The 23,571-nt window shown below is 41.1% G+C and overlaps 2 long non-coding RNA genes across 2 annotated transcripts; both read left to right on the forward strand.

The window, feature by feature from the left end:
• Positions 1-1,889: 1,889 nt before the first annotated feature.
• Positions 1,890-3,894, forward strand: LOC125257660. Its single transcript, XR_007182441.1, has 3 exons — positions 1,890-1,942; positions 2,368-2,507; positions 3,079-3,894. It is a non-coding gene; the product is annotated as an uncharacterized LOC125257660 (long non-coding RNA).
• A 16,021-nt stretch (positions 3,895-19,915) lies between these two features.
• On the forward strand, positions 19,916-22,318 carry LOC125257661. The gene is made up of 3 exons (XR_007182442.1): positions 19,916-20,470; positions 20,941-20,990; positions 21,725-22,318. It is a non-coding gene; the product is annotated as an uncharacterized LOC125257661 (long non-coding RNA).
• Positions 22,319-23,571: the final 1,253 nt, after the last annotated feature.

A 23,571-nucleotide genomic window follows, 5' to 3' on the forward strand; every position in this document is an offset into this window, starting at 1 on the left:
CCTTAACTAACTCGTGTCTGATTATGATGCATTTTAGCAATCTTTCTCTCATGGCAACCATTCTGCACATGTAATCCACAGGGGTGGTACAGGAAATAAGACTCCTGCTCTTCGTCGCCCCCTGGTGGACAATCACCTGAAGGACACACAGACGGCTACGCACTATATATGCGTAATATGTTACGCACAGCAAAAACTGTTTTCAACATTGATAATAATAATAATAATAATAATAAATGTTTCTTAAGCAACAAAATAGTGACCAGGGGCTCAAAAAGGACAAAAAGGTAGTCCATATAATGTATGCTCTGTATTCAAAGTCTTTTGAATCCATACAGTAGCTTTGCATGAGTTACAGACATCAATAAATAATATCAGATGTTGCATTTTTTGTGCAAACAAATAATTTAATAGATTTTTAATAAATTCTTTTATATTGAACTGCATATTTTTATTTTATTTCATTTTTGAGGAGAGTGTCAGGATTGGGAAGTGCCATAAGTTGAACTCAGATTTGTGTCCCAAGCACCATGGCTTATTGTGTCATAGTATGTGTTTAAGTGTGTGTCAAGGTTCTGATATGTGTTATCTGTGGCCTTGTCAACACTAATATGTTTTCACTTGAAAACACATCTTTTTCACTCCGTTTTGGCCTTCCGTCCACACTAAGATGGCGTTTTTATCCTACGAAATCGGAGCTTTTTGAAAACACTGTTTTTGCAATGTAGTGTGTACTGTGAAAATTGAGGTATTTGAAAACAATGACGCATTTTTAGTCATGTGACGCATATTGAACCAATTGATATGCATGTTTATACTAGGGATGGGCATTTCAAGCAAAAATAATATTCGATGATCGCTGGGAATTATTCGATTATTATTCGTAAATCACACCCCTCCCCGCATGCACGTACACACACATGTATAGGCTACACACACTCTAGCAGAGATAGAGACCATTCACTTTTCAATCTGTATTATGCTATGCAAGTCTACAGTATGCTTGTGAGACGATGTGTTGTTTTTCTGTTGTCTGAGAGTTGATTGACAGCTTTTAGGTGCGCTATAGGCAGCACTCAACACCCTCTGGTTACATGAGCGTCACCACTGCATCAACACCAAAAACATGGGGAATTTTTTAAGACAATAATTGCAGAAACTATTCGATATTCTAAAATTAAATCAACTAATCGAATATTCGAAAATCGTGACACATCCCTAGTTTATACCTCTGTTGTGCCTGTAATGTGCTATTCACTTTCACACTGTTGTTACTGTTGTTACTCATTGCTGTCCTGTGGCAAAATATGAGAGCTTTTGCTTGTTTGACCAAACATATAATGGTTTCATGAGTGCGACCTGGACTCATCAGTGAATGGTTTGATGTGTTGTTAAATAAAATGACCCTGCCAGAAGAATAGACTGAGAACTTTATTATGACTGTTCTGTCTTTATTATCTCAGTGAGCTTTTAGGAGGTTTTACGGATGCGCCGTAAGGTGAATTTAGCGTCTTCTGACGTTTCAGTGTGGATCAGAAACTTTTGAAAAATACTAGTGTGGACGGAGAGTGTTGTGAAACTAAAACACAGTTTTCAAAAGTACCTGGATGTAGCATTTGTGTTTGTGAATGAGTTGGTTTTTCCATGTCATTTGTCTCCTTGGTTACTGATTGATTAGCGTGCACCTGATGTTGTTTTGCTTGATTAGTTCACTCTGTTATTTAAAGCCCCCTGTAGTCAGTAATATCATCCATTAAAACTCATCTTTGATTACCAAAATGTTATATTTAAACATTTTTTTCTTGTAAAAAAAAAAAAAAAATCAATGCCTTAAAATAGCTTGAATGTAACTCTACATCTTTGCTTGATTTAGTATACGTGGATGAATATGCAAATGAGCCGCGCCTCCACTCACTCGCATGAGCTTGGCGAACTTACTGAGGTAAACGCTGCAAAATGGTATCCCTCTGCACAACATCGGATACATAATGGTAATTAATATGATTAGCCTTTTGCTTGCCTGTGTTATCAAACAGCTAATAATGTGTTGCTTATGTTAAAATGTACTGGGATAGCTGGCTTCTCTTGAGACTCCTCTGCTTCAGAGCAGTCATAGTTAAAAATATGCTAAAGGCTGCCGACATGCTGACATGACTAAGGTAGTTTGTGACGTAAGAAACACCACCAATTTGAAACCGCGTTTTTGAGACTGTATTTAGATCACTGCAGTTTTAAGGAGAAAATACTCATCACACATTCTGCTCCCGCCCTCAAAGACTTCATTGGCTTCTTGTGTTCTGTCTCCACTCCCTCAGATTAATTCAAAATGTCATTGGCTGTTATGTGGTTTGTTCCCTCCCCATCCAGATATCTGTATCAAAGAAACAATGCCATTGGTTGACAGTCTGTACAATCTCCAGCTGATCCAGGAGTTCTGCAGGGAAAACCTCAGCAACTGCTGTCACTTCACCCTGGAGGATATGCTGTATGCCTCCAGCACCATCAAGGTAAAGCCTGACGTCCACATGTAGCACTACTTTAGATCATCTTGACATGTTTTGATGTTATGCTGTACTGATTTTTTCCACATCTCTTGCATTTTGTTTTGCATGTATTTAGTGTTACATCACTATTACTGTTTAACATACTAAGAGTTATGGATTTGAATAAACCCTTAACTTTAAGTATTAAACTTCTTGTCCTATACCATTTACACTATGGACATGAACCTGTGTGGCTTATTGAAGAGATCTGTGCTGTCTTAAAGGGATAGTTCACTCAAAAATGAAAATTCTGTCTTCATTTACTTATCCTCATGTCGTTCCAAACCTACAGTATATGACTTTCTTTCTTCTGTGAAACATAAAAATATTTTGACATTTCACATTTAAAATTGCATTGCTTGTTTTCCTGGTATGATTTAGTATCTGAAGTTTTCTCAGATGTTTCAACACAATGAGTAGGATGTGTGTTTCCCATTTGGTTCAGTGTTGCAAACATTGTATGGTTTCTAGGATACAGATTATGGCCACTTTCTGTGGTGATTTCCCACTGAATATGCTTTTTTTTTTTTTTTAGTTCGAGGCCAGGATGAATGAGTGATCACTGGAGTATTACAGGAAATTTCAGCAGGGCTGATGCAGGATGGGAAAGACTACCAGTGCGTGTTTTAAATCTGACCGTTTGGAATGACTGAGTCATGGTTTGTGTGTGAGAGAACGCTGCTATGTGGATCGCCTCAGACAGTAATGTTATTGAAGCAGTTTGTCTAGATAAACACACTCCATGTGTAGCCGTTACCTCACACAGCCACCATCATAACAACAGCCAGTAATATTTTTTTGAGCAAATGTGTTAAATTTTCCAAACCGGCAGCCGTGGATTTGCCGTTATGTTAGATGAGTCTGTGGTCGATTATGTAAACCAGGTTAAAATGCTTTCAGCCAGTCGCATACTCTCCAGTAAAACAAAGGTACATCTAATTTCTTTGATTATTTAGGCCTTAAATGTTGTGATTACACTAAAGGAGGTCTTTTTCATGAGGCTAACAGCCCCTAACTGTGGTGAAATAAAGGTGTCAGGACTGAATAAATCTGCAGAGAGTGCTGGGTCTGTTCTGTTCGTGTCAGGCTGCCCCGGTTGCTTTGTTCCTCTTGTCGGGTCAGAAAACCCTTTTATGTTTTGAAAGAGACTCTTCTCATGGCTGCTGTGCAGTTTCTTTCAATAAATGCACTATATTAGGATATACACTAATGAAAGTGTATTTTGCAAAGTTATTATAGTATTTCAAATGCGTAAACTTGCACTTGTTTTTCCTTCACAACAGAATGTGTTGATGTCAGATGAATACATAAACACATGACCCTCTAAATGTATACATCATATTCACACAAACCTGGATTAAAGGAAAGCTTTTTTTTTCCTGAAATAATAGCTGGATGCCATTTTTAACTTAATATTAACTTAAATATATTTAACTTTATTTTTAACTTAAAGGGTTAGTTCACCCAAAAATGAAAATTCTGTCATTTATTACTTACCCTCATGCCGTTCCACACCCGTAAAACCGTTAATCTTCGGAACACAAATTAAGATATTTTAGTTGAAATCCGATTGCTTCGTGAGGCCTCCATAGGGAGCAATGACACTTCCTCTCTCAAGATCCATAAAGGTACTAAAAACATATTTAAATCGGTTCATGTGCGTACAGTGGTTCAATATTAATATTATAAAGCGACGAGAATATTTTTGGTGCGCCAAAAAACAAATCAAAATTAAAGCTGCAAGCAGCATTTACCAGGGTTCAAGTCTTTAAGGCCTTTAATAAACACATTTGCGTAAAAAAGATATTAAGCTTTATTTAGCAAGCATGTCACCATTTAAATCACAGATGAACAGCTATGATATATGCTAAACCAAATGCAGAGAAAGAAAAAGGCTTAAACAATAATACGCATGCTTGCACACACACTCTCACACACTCTCACACACTCTCTCACACACACACACACACACACACACACACACACACACCACTTATTGGTTCACTTTCATTCTGTGTCAAAACAGTACCTGTTTTGTGTTTCAAGTATATTTTCCATGTTCACTACATTAATTAAACATGCTTACAAACATATTGTTGCAGATATGGATATTTGAAATCAATAATGAGGTAAGAAAATGCTTATTCCAGGTTTCCCCTTTAAAAATCATCATTTTCAGGTCTCAATGTAATTGTAATGTTATATTGCAAAAAACATACGTCAAATGAACAAATGAAGAGGCAAACCTTGACAAAATGTGATTTGTAATGATATTATAAGGATTTATATAGTTTAAAAGGGATATGTTACGTCCTGGTAGTTTTGTGCCTCTGTTTTTTTTTTTTTTTTTTTTTTTTCTCCCCATCCTCCTTTTTCCTAGGCACGCCTACACGGGACGGTTATTGGTTCGGGAGGCTGCTAATCTTCATCAGCGTGCATGATGGTATGCTACCCGCTGCCAATCCTGTACGGGCGCCAGGGTTTAAAAGAGCGGCTTGACGGACGCGAAGATAGTTTTGCTTTCTTGTTCTTGTGCTTGTTTAATCTGCCCTTTTGGTTAATATTTTATTTTTATTTTTTTTTTTGGTGCAATGACACTCTTATGTTGTACAGTTTGGAGTTGTCATTTCTGTTCTTTTCTTTTATTTGTTTTGTTATTTGTTATTTCGACTGTTATTCTCCTCGCCCTATGGGAAAAGGACAGGTAGTATGTCACGTGATGTACATGTTGCAACACTCAGTGACTTCAATGTATAGACACATCAGTTAGAAGTGAGCGCCACTTATGTATGTTTCGTTTGGGTAGCAAGAGTAGGTAAGTTATGGCATTTGACACTCTGAAGACTTGCTTTCTCATTTTTCTTTTCATAAGTTAGGTTAGTTTTGAACTTGAGTTAGCTTGGGTTTTGTTTTTGTTCTCTTCTTTTCTTTGGCGCCGCTTTTTGTCCTCTTTCCCGATTTATTACTTTTGCTTTCTTTTTTTTTTTTTTCTTTTTTTGAGATACGCCAATGTCCTCATAGACTATCATGCCCCCTTGGACCAAGACACCGCATGCCAAATTTCAAGTCGATCGGACTAACGGTTGCGTAGTTGAAGCTGTTTTCACGGCTTTTCCAAGTTATAGCGCCACCTAGAGGCCAATCCACGCGATTTTTTTTATTTTATTTATTTTTTTATTTTATTTTTTTTTATCGAGACCAAAGAATGAGCCCATACACATGTGTATCGAGTTTGGTGCAAATATCTCATTTCTTTCTCGAGTTATAGCCATTTTAGCAAAAGTGGCTCCGCCCACATCGTACATTTTTGGCGTCCCTTAACGACCGTGAATCAAAACCTTTTTTTCGATAATTATTGATACTCAGAATCCAGAGAACATTCCTGCACTGGTTTGGTTCCGATTGGGCGAAAAACCTAGGACTAGTTCGCAAAAGTAGGTTATGGACAAAATTTAAAATCGTGGAAAATTTTTCCAGGTGCAAATAAAATCGATATACGTTTTGTCCGCCTTGAGCCAATGATATAAGACACTTGATTCTATGACAAACGGTCTAGGAGTTATTAGCGATTTTCTACTTTTGGTCACTGTAGCGCCACCTATGGGCCGATTAGGGTCATACTCTGTCATCCTCTCCTCGATTTTTGTACAATCATCTGACAAAATTTCAAGTCTCTAGCACTTACGGTTTGGGCTGCACGATCAGTTTTACGGCAGAAGAAAAATAATAAACGTGCTTGAACCCCTAATAAGGACTTATTTAGTGATGGCCGATTTCAAAACACTAGTTGCGTCCCAAATGACACACTATACACTATGCACTTATACTAATGTTGTCACGATACCAAAATTTTGACTTCGATACGATACCCAACTTAAATATCACGATACCGGTACTTAAACAATACTATGGCAAAAACCTAAAACAGCAGAAAAAGTAAATAAATAACAAATAACATATGACAGAACTTCTTTCAGTGTGCAGGCTGATAAATCTGGATTTGAGCTAGATTTAATATAATTTTTAATGTTTATTATTTTCATGCTCAATAAAATTGTAAATTATTTGCTGTTATGCTTTTTTTTTTATACATTTAGGTGTTTTTGACAGTAAGATTATTATAAAAATTATATTACTGTAAATAATTAGAGCAATGTTATTAAAGCATAAATTGGTTTAAAATAACTGTATATACCCTTCACATTTATGTATTTTTAAATTAATTTTATTTTTGCAACCAGATATCACTTATTAAACTCAAAATACACCTCTTTGCGGAGTTCTGCTTGCACGAGTAAAATAAATAAATAACACTCATTTAATGTTTGAGAGCATAAACATAATGCTGGTATCACATTCACTAACCTGTCGTTCTTTAAATTCTTTGTACAAATCGGGATGTTTATCGGCAAGATGCTTTTGACTCCCTTCGCTTGCGTTATGTTGTAACATCTTTTGCAGTCGGGCTTTGTGGTGTCCGTGGGCTTGCCCTGGCTGTCGGCAATGTAAGTAAAATAATGCCATATTTCGCTTCATGCATCTGCTTTCTCAACAATTTGTAGACGGTCTGCAAGAGCACCTGTATTTGCAACCATACCTCTCGTTTCGTCACCACAAAAGCCGTTGCGCAGCTGAGAGGAATAAACACGTGAATTGTATAAGGTTATTTTGTCATTTAACAACGGAGTCCGATCCTCCCTTCCCCTCCACTACGTAATTAAAGCTGCGACAGTCAAGTGCACGAAGTGTCCAACATTCCACACTTCGGGTGCTTCTCAATATCCCTCCTCGTTTCCTCGCTCCTCCGTCCTCCATCCTATGACCCTGAAAACAATCGAGCTCAGCCATCTTGAAGGACATCTCAGTTCTCTAATTGCACTGTGAGGAGGCGAGGAACGAGGAGTGAGGAGGCTTCCCGAGGAGTTATGAGCGAGGATACAGAGGTGCATCCTTTGCGGAAGTCTTTCTCGTCGAGAAACCTGACGCAGGCATAAATTCTCCTCCCCCTTCATATCTGTCACAATAATTTAAATGTATGCTTTACTTTTACAGTTTAAATAAACGTTATACCTCATATATTTCAACGGGGCATCTTGCTTTATTAATATTTATTATAATTTTTTTTAAATAACCAAACTTTAACAACATATGGGTAGATCACTCGAGCGCAGCTGATGACGCTTTGAAGTGACGCTAAAGGGAGCGAGGATATCATTTCATTTGGTTCAATTCCTCCGTCCTCGCTTCTTTTCTTTGCGTCCTTCCCTCGCATCCTGAAGGGGTGGAGCTAAGACGCGAGGAAAGGAAGCGAGGAAAGGAAACAAGGATGCACAAATAAGAATCGAGAAGCACCCTTCGTTTTTCCGTTAATTTAGTGCATCATCCGGGTATTTAAAGTGCACTTTTTCTTTTTGAAAATTGTCTGTGCGAACACACTACTCGCACTATTTATACTTAAAAACGTCATAGAACAGTGCAAAAGTACGCGAATTGGGACGCACCTATCGCTTCAGGAAGATTCGGAGCACAAATGAATCAGTGTATCGAATCATGATTCAGATCGTGTGTCAAATTTTTCAACTGCCAACGGCTGAAATCACATGACTTTGGTGCTCCGAACAACAGATTCGATACACTGATTCATTTGTGCTCCGAATCTTCCTGAAGCAGTGTTTTGAAATCGGCCATCACTAAATAAGTCGTTATTTTGTTTTGTTTTTTTTGGCACTCCACAAATATTCTCATCGCTTTATAATATTAATATTGAACCACTGTACTCACAAATATGTTTTTAGTACCTTTATGGATCTTTGGAGACGAAATGTCATTGCTCCCTATGGAGGCCTCACAGAGCCATCAAATTTCAAATAAAATATCTTAATTTGTGTTCCGAAGATTAACGAAGGTCTTACGGGTGTGGAACGGCATGAGGGTAAGTAATAAATGACAGAATTTTCATTTTTGGGTGAACTAACCCTTTAATATGCAATGCAATAGATCATGTGACAATGTTTTTATATTTTTCAAATGGAAGACAATATATATTGCATATATTACTGTAATCAGTATGCTAGTACTGTAAACTGGTATTCATTTTAAATACACTGTAGTCATTAAATTAGTAAAGGCCTGTAAAGGCTCAATCTCGATCTAAAGGAGAACAGTGGCACCTTGTGGTTAAAGAACAACATTACATGAGCAGCACTTCTCTCTCTCTCTCTCTCTCTCTCTCTCTCTCTCTCTCTCTCTCTCTCTCAATTCAATTCAATTCAATTCAATTCAATTCAATTCAGTTGGGCTTTATTGGCATGACTGTGTTATGATACAATGTTGCCAAAGCAATAAACATGTAATAGGTTATACAGGTATAGATTGATAATTAAATAAAATAAAAGGAAGAAGATAAAAAAGAAATATATATACATGCATGGCTATATTGTATATGTTATCATATAATTTAACAAGTGGTTAAAAAACAAAAAACAAAAACAAAAAAACATGGTAAATAAATACAGAGAGCAGTAATGAGATTGAAAAGAAAAAGAAAGAAAAAAAATGAAAGGAGAGGGTTTATTCTTTGTCCCTCATAATATGACAGGAGGACACATACTCTGCTGCCAGGTGGACACACTTCTCTTTCTCTCCTAAAATATAACAAAGTTTCTCAATGTGGCTTGCTTGTTGGAATTCAGGTAGAATTTGACCAATTTGGGTGAAATATGTTTCTCTAATATTATTATATTTGCTGCACTGTGTAAGGAAATGTAGTTCCCTTTCGTGGGAACTATCGACGCTGCGTGAAACGCATTGGGAACCTTCTGCGTGATATCGTCATTGAAGCACTCCTGTATCCAACCAATCATGTAACGAGACGTCAGAGACGGGTGACGTCACGGACCAGGAAACTATAAAGCATGCCCGGATGCAGAGAACACTAGCTTCTGCTATCTTCAGCAAGCGCTCCATGTTATCCCGTGTGTCTTATTTAGTGTTTGTCTGTCTACCCAATATTGTGGTTTCACTCTTTGTCTGAGGACAAGAGTTTTCAGCAACACTCGTGTGTATATTTGTGATCGCTGTTTGTGCGTCCTATTTAGTGTTTGTTTGTCTCCCCTCTTTGTCCGAGGACAAGAGTTTCACAACACTACATACATATACACACACTAGACACAATATATATATATATATATATATATAAAATGGCGGATGAAGGCAAGCGATTCAGGAAGTGTGCTTTTCCCTGCACTCGCTATATTCCTGACGGGGATACACACGATATGTGTGTCGTTTGCCTAGGGGTTGAGCACGTGCAGGCAGCTCTCGAGGGTGCTGTCTGCGTGCACTGTGAGAAGCTCACCCTGAGAGTGTTGAGATCTCGCCGGGCACTCTTTGATAATAAGGAGGGTGCTTCGGTTGGTGTTCCCCGCGGATCGGGCCCCGCTGCTGCCGAGGCAGAGCGAAGACTCCATTTGTGGGGTTCACAGATCTCTCCCTTCAGCCGCCAGACCCAGTGTCTCTCCTGCCGTGGTGGAAGCACGCTCAGCGGTTTCTTCCCCGCGGGGAGAGACATCGGCGCTTCATCTATCTTCATCTGAGGAGGTTGATGTGATGAGCGTCGAAGCAGGGGAAGAGGAACCGCCATCCTCTTCCCCCGCACATGAGGAGCTCTTGGAGGTAGTGACCAGAGCTGTAGCCAAATTGAATATCAGCTGGCCAGAAGCAGAGCGGGGAGACGTTAGACCAAAAAGCAAGCTTGATGAACGCTTTCTCCCCGCGCGGTCACTACCCCCACGTCGGTGCTTACCATTTTTTCCAGATCTACACACTGAGGTGTCTAGATCTTTGAACAGACCCGTTCAACATCGAGTTTTCAGCCCCAGACCTCGATCTACAGTAACATCGTGGGGCTGAAACAGCATGGTTATGCGGCGATGCCCCGGGTAGAAGAGACGCTCGCGGGCTATCTCTCGCCTGCATCGGCATCGTCCCTAAAAGCACCGACGCTGCCCACCAAGCCCCTTAAAACTACATCTAACTTGGTGGGCAAGGCTTATGCGGCGGCAGGTCAGGCAGCAGCGTGTCTCCATACTATGGCGCTGCTGCAGGCTTATCAGGCTGACCTGCTGGGGGAAATTGATACCAGCGGGGAGGCCACATTCGAGTGCATCCAGGAACTGCGCATGGCGACAGACCTGGCTCTCCGTGCCACTAAGGAGACGGCTAAAGAAGTGGGCCGTTCTATGGCAGCCCTGGTGGCCACGGAGAGGCACTTGTGGCTGAACCTCTCTGACATAAGGGACAGAGACAAAGCTGCCCTTATGGATGCGCCGCTGTCTCCTGTGGGCCTCTTCGGCGACGCAGTCACAACTGTCGTCGAGAGGTTCCAGGAGACCAAGAAACAATCTGCGGCATTTCAGAGGTTCCTCCCCCGCCGGTCTAAAATCCCCGCCGAGACTGTTGAGCGGGAGCAGTCTCGGCCCGCAACGAGCTCCTCAGCGCACCACAGAGCGCAGCAAAAAATTAGTGTGGCCGCCCGTGCTCCCCCACGTAGATTCTGGGGACAGGGGCGGGCTGCACAGAAGCCTTCTCAGCCCAAGACAGACCTGCGGGCTGTTATTGTGGCGCGGAAGGCTTCTAAAAAGCGGTCCTGATATCTGTGGATCAGGACCCAGGAGGGCGGCCCCCGTCTGGAGGAAGCGTGGTGTTGAAACACCTGGCCCCCGCTTCCATCCAGCGCCCTCCGGGGACCACGCTATCTTCACCATCCAGTGTGCGTCGGGTCCCCACCAATCCTCTGAGGAGGGTTGGCCTGCACTTGATTCGGCTGACTTCTGCCGGCACGCCGTTTCAGAGCGCCGAGCCAAGTGCTCAAAAAACACCAGAGGCCAGTCTCGAGAGACTGGTTCCCTTAGTAGATTTTCTGGAAGAATGGAAAACTCTACCGAATATATCAAATTGGGTGCTGCTCATGATAGAAAAGGGGTAGAGAATCCAGTTCGGGTCTCGCCCACCCAGGTTCAATGGGGTCCTTCCCACAGTGGTGACCCCCGAGCAGTCTCTGGTTATGGAACAGGAAGTTATGACACTTTTGCAAAAAGGAGCTATAGAAAGGGTTCCTCCTCCCAGCAAGCTGTCAGGCTTTTACAGCCGCTACTTCATAGTTCCAAAGAAGGATGGGGGACTTCGTCCTATCATAGATTTACGGGTGTTAAATCGGTCTGTACTAAAACTGAAATTCAAGATGCTTACACTCAAACAGATCATTCCCCAAATCAGGTCCGAGGACTGGTTTGTGACGATAGACTTGAAAGATGCATACTTTCATGTGTCCATCCATCCTTCTCATTGGAAGTTCCTCAGGTTTGCTTTCGGGGGCGAAACTTACCAGTACAAGGTTCTTCCGTTTGGCCTATCATTATCACCCCGCACATTCACAAAGTGCGTGGATGCAGCCCTGGCTCCTTTGAGACTCCAGGGCATTCGCATACTGAATTACATCGACGATTGGTTGATTCTAGCTCGCTCAGAGCAACAAGCAGTTCAACATCGAGATGTTGTTCTGTCTCACATGAAAAGGCTTGGGCTGAGGCTCAATGCCAAGAAGAGTGTGCTGATACCGGCTCAGACCACCAATTATCTAGGTGTTATGTGGGAATCCACAACAATGCGGGCACGTCTGACTCCTGCCCGTGTGAGCTCTGTTCTGTCAGCCGTAAAAGGGGTGAAGTTAGGCCAGTATCTCACTGTGAAACAGTTTCAGAAACTGTTGGGTCTAATGGCAGCTGCGTCCAACATAATTCCTTTTGGCCTCCTGCATATGAGACCCCTACAGTGGTGGCTCAGGACCAGGGGGTTTTCCCCCAGGGGGAACCCTTTTCGAATGATCAAAGTCACACGGCGATGCCTTCGTGCTCTAGCCGTGTGGAAAGACCCCTGGTTCCTGTCCCAGGGTCCCGCGTTGGGAGCCTCTGGTCGTCGCGCAATGCTTACGACAGACGCTTCCCTCACGGGCTGGGGAGCGATCATGAGCGGTCGCTCAGCTCAGGGTCTTTGGGAGGACCATCAACTCTCTTGGCATATAAATCGGCTGGAGATGATGGCGGTGTTTCTAGCACTAAAACACTTTCTCCCAGACCTGTGAGACCATCATGTGCTGGTCCGCACAGACAATATGTCAGTGGTCTCTTATATAAACCATCAGGGGGGTCTACGGTCTCGCCAACTAAATTACTTGGCCCGTCGGATCCTCCTGTGGTCTCAGGGGAAACTGCTTTCGTTGAAGGCAGCCTATATCCCCGGGAGTCAGAATGTGGGGGCAGACGCCCTGTCGAGGCAGGGGCCGAGGCCCGGGGAGTGGAGACTCCATCCAGAAGTGGTGGATCTCATTTGGAAAAACTTTGGTCAGGCACAAGTAGACCTGTTTGCTTCGGGAGAGTCAACCCAGTGTCCGCTCTGGTACTCCCTCACGCATCCAGCACCCCTGGGTCTGGATGCCATGGTACAGACGTGGCCGAGGCTACGTCTGTACGCATTTCCCCCGTTCGCTCTGCTCCCACGAGTCCTGGAGAAAGTACGCCAGGAAGGGGTCAGCCTGATACTGGTGGCCCCATACTGGCCGACCCGAATATGGTTCTCGGACTTGGTGTCCATGATAGACGGTGCTCCGATGGAGCTCCCCTTGAGACGGGATCTTCTATCTCAGGCGGGTGGCGCGATAATACATCCCCGCCCAGAACTATGGAAACTATGGGCCTGGCCTCTGAGGGGGACAGGTTCATAGAGGCTGGTCTCTCATCTGAGGTTGTTGAGACCATACTTAGCTCCAGGGCTCCCTCCACGAGGAAGCTTTACTCTTATAAGTGGAATTTATTCTCTACCTGGTGTAGACAACATGAAACGGACCCTGTCCGTGCTCCTATTAGCTTTGTGCTATCTTTTCTCCAAGAAAAATTCTCGGAGGGCTTATCCTATTCAACCTTGAAGGTTTATGTTGCGGCTATATCAGCCTATCATGTTGGGAGGGATTCCTCGGTCGGTCGAGACCCCCTCGTGTCACGCTTCCTCCGTGGTACACTGAGGCTGAGGCCTCCAGTGCGCACAAGGACCCCGGTCTGGGACTTATCAGTGGTTCTACGTGGGTTAGCTGAGGCTCCCTTTGAACCACTGGAGGAGGTGTCTTTAAAGTTCCTGACTCTAAAGACGATATTTTTTACTTGCTATTACGTCTCTGAAAAGAATTGGAGATCTTCAGGCCCTTTCAGTGGCCCCCTCATATCTGGAGTTCGCTCCTGGAATGGTGAGAGCATTTCTTCATGCTAGACTCGGCTATGTGCCTAAGGTCCCCACCAATGTCCCGGGTCCTATTGTGCTTCAAGCTTTTCATCCTCCTCCATTTATGTCTTCGGATCAGGAAAAACTGAATCTGCTCTGCCCAGTAAGGGCTTTGGATGCATACATCCACAGAGCTGCCCTGTGGCGTAAAACAGAGCAACTGTTTGTCTGTTACGGTTCTCCTAATAAAGGTGGACCGGCGTCCAAGCAGAGGATGAGCAAGTGGGTGGTTGAGGCCATCTCACTTGCATATGAAGCGGTCGGACAGTCCTCTCCTTTTAACGTCCGCGCTCATTCCACAAGGGGTATGGCGGCATCGAAAGCTTTGATGTCTGGCGTCTCTATGAGTGACGTTTGTGATGCAGCTGGATGGTCAAGCCAGCATACATTTATCAGATATTATAACCTTGATGTGGGCCCCACTCCAGGGTCCTCCGTACTTTCGAGCTAACATGAACAAGCATTTGAAGTACGGCACAGTTGGGATTGCGTTCCCAATGCGTTTCACGCAGCGTCGATAGTTCCCACGAAAGGGAACGTCTCGGGTTACGGATGTAACCCTGGTTCCCTGAGTAAGGGAACGAGACGCTGCGTCTCTTGCCGTACCCCTGCATGCTTGCGAGTGCTTGCTTCAGATTTTCCACAGAAGCTAGTGTTCTCTGCATCCGGGCATGCTTTATAGTTTCCTGGTCCGTGACGTCACCCGTCTCTGACGTCTCGTTACACGATTGGTTGGATACAGGAGTGCTTCAATGACGATATCACGCAGAAGGTTCCCAATGCGTTTCACGCAGCGTCTCGTTCCCTTACTCAGGGAACCAGGGTTACATCCGTAACCCGAGACGTTCATCTTCCACGACTCCATCGGAGCAGTTTGAACAGAGTCTGAGTTCTTTGGCTCTCCAGCTCTGTTTGTGTCGGCCCGTCTCTATATACAGGCTGTGGTCGCTCAGACGATACTTCGCCAGGAGCTTTCTCTGACGATATTCTTTAATTTTTATTAAGTAAGGTGCCAATTGATACTCTGTCTTTATTTTGTGAAAGTATTTTAATTTGTTTATTTGTGCTGCTTTGATCTGCCAATCATGGGTGTATTTTTCCTGGGTTCTTTGACCTATTTCTTTAATTTTTGAGAGTTTGGATTTGATTTTTTGAATTTAGTTGGTGTGTTTCTACTAAATAGTGCAAGGGGTCATTCTCTGGGTGTCCTGCCCTGTATGAAAGAGCACAGTGATGGTAGGCATCTGCCTGTGAGTCTGACAGATGAAACCAGAACTTCGCTGCTCTCTTCTGGATTTCAGATAAGAGAGGGAATCTGCCCAGTTCTGCCCTGCAACCCAGACTAGGGGCATTTCTGTGGAGACCCAGGATATTTTTGCAGAATTCGAGGTGGAAAATTTCAATAGGATTTTTGTCCCACGATTCATAGTTTAATTTAAATTTGGGGCCCCAGATTTCACAGCCGTACAAAAGAATGGGCTTGATGATGGCATCAAAAATTTTCATCCACAGTTTTATGGGTGGGTTGAATTTGAACAATGATTTTCTTATATTGTAATAAGCCCTGCGTGCCTTATCGGTCAGATCTTTCATTGCCATTTCAAATTGTCCAGAAGCTGAGATTGTGAGACCCAAATAATTATAATATGTGACATGATTGAGAAGTGTTCCCCCGATTGTAAAATTATATTTTTTGTCAGTAAGGCGAGGTTTTTTTTGGAAGATCATGATTTTGGATTTGTCCATGTTAATTGGTAAGGCCCAGTCGCTACTGTACTGCTCTAGAATTGAGAGGCTTTCATGCAGTCCTTCTTCATGAGGTGACAGCAGCAGAAGGTCGTCGGCGTACAGGAGGCATTTGATTTCTCTGTCCTCGAGGGTCAGACCAGGACAGGAGGACTTCTCAAGTGCTGATGCCAACTCATTGATATATATATTAAAGAGAGTCGGGCTGAGGCTGCAGCCTTGACGGACCCCTTTATTTTGACTGAAATAATCAGTTCGTTTGTCATTGATCTTGACACAGCATTTGTTCCCGTTGTAAATGTCCTTTATGATATCATATGTCCTTCCTCCTATTCCACTTTGGATAAGTTTTAGAAAAAGCCCATCATGCCATAAAGAATCAAAGGCTTTTTTAAAATCAATGAAGCAGCTGAATATTTTTCCTTGTTTTTTTTGATGAACATATTTTTGAATTAGTGTGTGAAGTGTGTAAATGTGATTTGATGTTCTCTGATTGGGCATAAATCCAATTTGACAATTCTTTAAAATTTTGTGTTCTTGAATGAACTGAACTAATCTGTCATTAATAATGGAACAGAATAGTTTTCCGAGGTTACTGCTCACTGTGATGCCTCTGTAATTATTTGGGTCGTACTTCTCACCTTGTTTAAAAATTGGAGTTATCAAATTTTCTTTCCATATTTCAGGAAATTTTCCTGATTTTAATAACAGGTTGAACAATTTTAGAATGGCATCTTTCAGTTTGGGGCTGCTGTGTTTCAGCATCTCATTAGATATTCCATCCACGCCACAGGATTTTTTGTTTTTTTAGGGATTTCATCTTGTCTGTCAGTTCATTTAATGCTATGGGCTGGTCTAAATTATTTAGCTGGTCTTTTATAGTGCGTTCCAGGTTATGTAGTTGGGAGGTCAGATGTTTTTGGCTAAGGGTTGGTTGGTTTGGTGAATAAAGAGTTCCAAAATGTTCGGTCCAGATTTTAGGGTCATAGATGGGAAGGTGTTTGGCTTTTTTGGATTTGTCTAAATTGTTCCATAATTCCCAAAAACAATTTTGATCTACTGCCTCCTCAATCTTGTTTAGTTTTATTTTCGTGTGATCAGCTTTTTTCTGTATTAATAATGACTTGTACATTTTAAGGGTTTCTTGATATGTGGCTCGTATTTGTTGGTTTGCTGGGTCTCTGTGTTTTTTGTTTGATAATGAACGTAATTCTTTTCTTACTTTTTGGCATTCTTTATCAAACCAACCAGCATTAGCCATTTCTTTTTTGCTTCTATAATTCTTTCTTTTTCTCAGGGCTTTTTGGCCACTGTAGAGAAGATTTTTGTTAACTGTTCAGTTGCTAAATTGGTTGTCGTCTTCTCTTCACTAAAAGAAGTCAATAGAAATGAGTCTATCATGTTCTGAACATTAGTGCTTTGGAGCGCAGCTTCATACTGGGCAGGACTGTCTTTACTCCATATAAATTTGGGGGGGAGTGGATACAGTTTAACCTTCTGATCTGAAGATGGCAGAAGATTCACTGACCTGTTCAGACTGAGGACCGTGTGACTGTGGTCTGATAACGGCAGCTGTGGCATCACTGTGAAATAATTGATTTTATTTTGGTCTATATCTGTGATGGCGTAATCTACCGTGCTGCTGCCTAAATGTGAGCAGTAGGTAAATCGACCCAGAGAATCACCCTTTGTTCTGCCGTTAACTATATAAAGACCCAGGCTTTTGCAGAGTTGCAGGACTTGTTTTCCATGTCTGTTTATTGTGTTGTCATAATTCTGACGTGTTTTAGTATATCGTTTTTGTTGATGATTAAGTGGACCGTTTATATATTTGTCTCCATCAGAGCTGATGTAGTCCACTTCCTTCCCGTTCTAGCATTCAGATCCCCCATTAACAGAACTGATCCTAGAGACTGAAAGTAAATGATCTCTGACTGTAGGGTTGAGAAGATGTCATCATTATAATAAGGTGACTCATATGGTGGGATATATGTGGCACACAGGTACAGGTCCTCGTCTAAACACAAAAGCTCTTTTTTAAGTTTTATCCAAATATGTGTTTTCCCTTTTTTCACAGGTTGAATATAATGCCACAGATGGTCTTTGAACCAAACTATGATTCCTCCTGAATCTCTTCCATTTTTAACATTAGGCTTTTTGATTGAGGGTATTCGTAGCTCTCTGTAGTTTAAAGGAGTGCGGGTTTTGGAGTCTAAACGACTCCATGTCTCAAGTAAAATAATTATATCTGAACTATATACAGTATTGACAAAATCAGGGTTAGTCATTTTCTCTCCAAAAGCTGAAGAGAACATCCCTTGAATATTATAACATGTTATTTTAAACGATGACATAGAAAAATATTGTATTTACCGGAACAATGTATGAATTTATGACCAAATCATGTTTTAAAATATAGATTAATCAATTAAAAAAAGTAATATAAAAGGTATATAGAAATATAGTGAGTGAATTAATTTTACAAATGTTACATTTAAAAATAAACTAATAAAAAGAAATAATGAAATCATTAAGAAATAATGATCATACTTGACTACAGACATACTGTGATGCCTTAAGCTAACAGGTTGTCACATATCATTTTAGCATGTGTTTTATCTGGACCAGGTCACTGGTGTCTGTTCTACCTCGTCCGGCCACTACAGCGGCGTAGCTGTCTGTCTGACTGACCCTCTCTTCGCGGTCAGGATGTGTTTTCTGGGGGCTTTTCAGGGCTGACTCCTTGATGGTTTTTGCAAACAGTCTCATGCCCTCTTGATGGATGTGGATGTGGTCGTACAGATGCTTGTGGGTGATGCGCTGATGGTCGGCTATGTGGACATTCGGCATTGGAGCGCAGACTCTAGCTATCTCCGCATTGATTGTGCTGATGATCCTGTGTGGCACGTCTCTGCGAGGTAGAAGGGTTGAGATGATGACCTTGGCTCTGGGGTAGATCCTGCTGGCTGTTTTCACCACGTTGGACAGGGCTTTAGTGACGTCCACCCTTCTAGCACTGAGGTCGTTTGTTCCGGTGTGAAGAATGATGTGTGACGGTACACCCAGAACACCCTCTTGCAGCAGTCTCAGAGCAGAGTGTGAGGTGGGACACCAGAACTTTTTCACAGATCTCCCCGGAAACAGTCGTCTGGGGTCAAGATGGTGGCCGTTGGAGTCACAGAGGATGACGATGTTGTCTTTACTCTTCTGTTCTCTGCTGGTGCTCATGGGTGATGTTGTTGTTGTTGTTGTTCGTGGTGGGTGACTCTGTGTGGTGTTGCTGTTCTCTTTCCTCTTGAGGCTCTGAGGGGCTTGAGGAGACTGACGAGTTGCAGGAGTGAAGGAGCTCTGAGGTTGTGTGCTGACTCTCTTCTGATGTTGAGTTGAGTTTGGGACTCTTTCAGGAGAGGAGGTGCTGTGTGTTTGTGTGCTGACACACTGCTGATGTTGTTTTGTGTGTAGCTGGTTCCTGGTCTCCTCCAGCAGTCTCTCCAGAGTGTGGCTGTGTTGTTCTCTTATAACCAGTTCCTCTCTCACCCTCCTCAGCTCCTGGCGCAGCTCTTGATTGTCCTCCTCCAGTTGTCTGACAGCGGAGCAGAGCTGTTGAAGTTGTTGAATGCTGTGGTGGCTGTTCAGGTTCAGGAGCTGGTGGAGGTTGTTGGTAGTTTCCTCTTTAAACAGGAAGAAGTCCTGCTCCAGCTCAGCGATGTTGTCTTTCAAGGCCTTTATCTTGGGAGATGCAGGAGTGCTGATGTGTCTGTCTGTTATAGGAGTTCTTGAACTGGGGTTTATGTTGGTACCTATTGTGTTGCAGAGTCCATCCTCTGTGTTTCTCTTTACTTCAGGATCTTTCTTAATCTTCTGAACTTCCAGTTTAAGGTTTTTAAAGTTCCTCTGGAATTCATTAAGGCTGGTTTCTGGTCCCTGGGCCATGACTGTACCATTATGATAAAGGTTCACAGTCAGCTTTGTGTCATTTTCTCCTTCTAGAGTGAGTTGTCTGCCTTTGCTGATGCCTCCTTTTCTTCTGCATGTCATGGCAGAGCAGAGGATGGTGTGCCAGACTGATGGGTGTTCAGTGAAGAAGAGCAGGTTACACCAGACTCTGTTGTCTTCTGGTCCAGTGTAGTCAGACAGCAGTATCTCTGGGTTCTCTCTCAGGATAATTTCTTTCATCTTTTTCTTATCTTTGGCAGATTTAACTTCTGTTGGATATATTACCTCCAACTCCTCTTCATTTTTGAAAAATGCCTCTGCACTGTAGGTGCACTCTGAGGTTCTTGAGTCACCTTTTCATTACCATGAGACCTCGAAGTGCTTTGGGGGAAGTTAGAGGAACTCAAATTCTACAAAAGGGTTCTTGTAAGATCTGTAAACATTTACATGGTTCCTGGAAGATCTCTTTTTTAAAAGTCAGCATCTGGTGGAACCTGGAAGTTCTGTAAGGCCACAATAAGATGTACAGATTTGAACATGTATTATTATTATTATTATTATTATTATTATTTACTTATTATTATACTTAAGTTTGATTAAGTAGCCTATAGCCTACATAGGCCTACATTTATTCTGTATATTTTATAGATTAATTTAAAGCTTAAATAATAATAATAATAATAATAATTATTATTATTATTATTATTTGAAGAAGAAACAAGAGGAGGATAAAAATGATTATGCTGTCACGGAACTGCTGCTATTTCTCTGCTGCATCGCTTCAGTGATCCTCGCGCTGCTCGCGCGCGCAAAAAAGCTCACCTCATCATCATCATCATCGGATTTGAAAGTAACGGCTCCCCTCATCAAAGCCTGCCGCCGCATCCGCGGTTTGCTCGGCTATCCGTTATAAGGTTTGTAAACTCGAAATATAAACACGCAGTCTACTCACTATTTGTGCAAACACATACACATTATCTTAATTTATTATACATTAGTACGTTTTTACTGTGTTTACCTCTCAGTATGCCGTTAAGAATGATTTAGCCGTTTTAGCTGCGATGCTAACGAATCTAATAAACTTTACGCTACAAGTGGAATTCATTAACTTGTTTTTTGTTTGTTTGTTTGTTTTTTTAGTCATTCAACGTAATTGTGTTTGTGTTTGCCAACATTACTATTTTAGCTGATACCTGTCGTCATTGGCTTTTGTTATTAATAGACATACAGAATAACACAAATGGTTAATATAGTTCGGTGTTTTTGTTTATTTACTACAGATTCTCTCCAATAGTACCCTTTTAAAGCCCTTAACTGGCCAATAAATTTTTATCTTTTAATGTTGTGCTTGGATATAATCAGCTTTGTTCTTTTGTTTTCCCAGAACAACCATTTCTGAAATAATCTCGATATGTTAGAGTACCTGAACCACATGTAAGTACTGAATTACTATTTTCTGTGTGGAATTGTAGCCTATGTTTGACTGTGTACTTGTGTTTTTAATGTATACTCTTTACCTACCTACTGTAAATCTAATTTCAATGACAGTCTGGGAGATATTCAATGATCAATGTATACAAGGTGCTGTAATGTGGTGAGTTTAAAGGGATATTCATTTAATTTTAAGATGCTCTTTTCCATTTATCAAAAGTGGTTGGGTATAGAAAACTTCAAAATAACTTAAAACCATTCATACACTATATTCCTAGTTTTAGAAGCCATACAATAGCTATTTGTGATAAACAGACACAAATTTAATCCATCATTCTCTGAAAATCTTCCCTCGTGCTCTCCAGTCTCATTCACGTTACTCATATAAATAATATGACAGGTGTGGCATCAATGATGCTAGATGCTTTTTTTCTTATGCCGTAATCATTTGCATTTGAATTTAAGACATTTGAGCTTGAAATTTTTATGATACTTTTTAGGATCTTTTCTTGGACATTTTTGGAGCTTAGAATATTTATCCATTTTACATAGATTTGATGCATTGAATTGAACGAGACTTGAATTGATTCATGAATGATTTACACAATTTTTTTTCTGTTTGTGTTTCATGCAATGAAATTGAACGGTGACTGCATTATGCCTGAGATCTGCTTTTGAGTCGATTTTACAACTATCACTTTAATAATGTTACTAACAGTAAATTTTGTACTTTGCAGGGATCTTGGCCTAGTATGCTGAAACAAAAATCCTCCTGTAGACCTGAAAATCATTGAAGTGCCTGGATCATCCACCTGAAAAGAGAAAAAAGAAGCCTAGCAGAAAACAAAGCTGCTGTACCTTTTTACTTTTCTGATTAATTACCTCAAATGTACCTTGTGAAGATTTTATTATTGATTGGATTTTATGTTGCCGTGAGTACAAGTGCAGTCACATTTGTGGCATTTCTGTGAAATCACGCAGGCAAAAAGGTCCTTTGATCATTATCAGCAATATAGCGACATATTATATGACGCAGCTCACATAGGAGTCGCTTTTAATCAGCTTTCTGTTGGTCAAATCTGGTGAATTTGAGTAACCAACTTGGACACTTAGTGAAATTTTTGACCACACATGAAATTAATGATTGTGTGGATTTCTATTGAAATTACTGGAATTCATTCTCCAAACAGCAGCAAATTTTACTGCACCTTGAAGGGTTAGTTCACCCAAAAATATAATTTCTGTCATTAATGACTCACCCTCATGTCATTTCACACCCGTAAAACCTTTGTTCATCTTCAGAACACAAATTAAGATATTTTTGATAAAATCCGATGGCTCAGTGAAGGCCTGCATTGACAACAAGACATTTAACACTTTCAGATGCCCAGAAAGCTACTAAAGACATATTTAAAACAGTTCATTTGACTGCAGTGGTTCAACCTTAATGTTATAAAGCGACGAGAATACTTTTTGTGTGCCAAAAAAAAACAAAATAATGACTTTATTCAACAATATCTACTGATGGACGGTTTCAAAACACTGCTTCATGAAGCTTTCAAAGCTTTATGAATCTTTTGTTTTGAATCAGTGGTTCGGAGCGTGTATCAAACTGCCAAAGTCACGCCCCCCAGCGGTGAACCATTGAAATTTTGAAACACTTATCACTAACAAAGCCTTGTTTACTGAAATCAAGTGACTTTGGCAATTTTATATGCGTTAAGAACCACTGATTCGAAACAAAAGATTCATAAAGCTTCGAAGCTTCATGAAGCAGTGTTTTGAAATCGCCCATCACTAGAAATTGTTGAATAAATTTGTATTTAGTTTTTTTGGCACACAAAAACTATTCTCGTCACTTCATAACATTAAGGTTGAACCACTGTAGTCACATGAACTGATTTAAATATGTCTTTAGTAGCTTTCTGGACATTGAAAGTGTTAATTGTCTTGTTGTCAGTTGAGTCTTCACTGAGCCATCGGATTTTATTAAAAATATCTTAATTTGTGTTCCGAAGATGAACGAAGGTCTTACGGGCCTGTAAATGTGGTAAATGGAAGCTTGTTTGTTTAACGTGCAAGAACCAACGAGGTTCATTCTTGTGTTACACAGCATGTTTGAGCTTCAGCAAGAACCAATGAGGTGGTTCGGTTGAGCTTCTGTTTTTTTTTTGCCGATCAATGTTTACATGTGAATAAAAGCCTAAAATAAATCTGTTCACCATTTATAATGATCGAGTTTATTCAGAAAATTTGGACAAAACCACTCAATTCATGTGGATTAGTTTTACAATCTCTTTATGAACTTTTTAAAGCGTCAAGTTGGTTGTTGCGTAGCTGTCAATGGAGGGACAGAAATCACTCAGATTTCATCAAAAATATCTTCATTTGTGTTCTAAAGATGAACAAAGGTCTTACGGGTTTGGAACAACATGAGGGTGAGTAAATAATGACATTTTTAAAACATTGATTTATTACATGGAACATTTGTGTTTCCATTCATTTTGTTGATGTCTGTTCTTGTATAGCCTAGTATTGTATATAAATGGTTGGTTATTCGTGTTGCTTATGTATTACACTATTT

The sequence above is a fragment of the Megalobrama amblycephala genome, linkage group LG22 (assembly GCF_018812025.1).
Source record: "Megalobrama amblycephala isolate DHTTF-2021 linkage group LG22, ASM1881202v1, whole genome shotgun sequence".
NCBI classification, from domain to species: Eukaryota; Metazoa; Chordata; class Actinopteri; order Cypriniformes; family Xenocyprididae; genus Megalobrama; species Megalobrama amblycephala.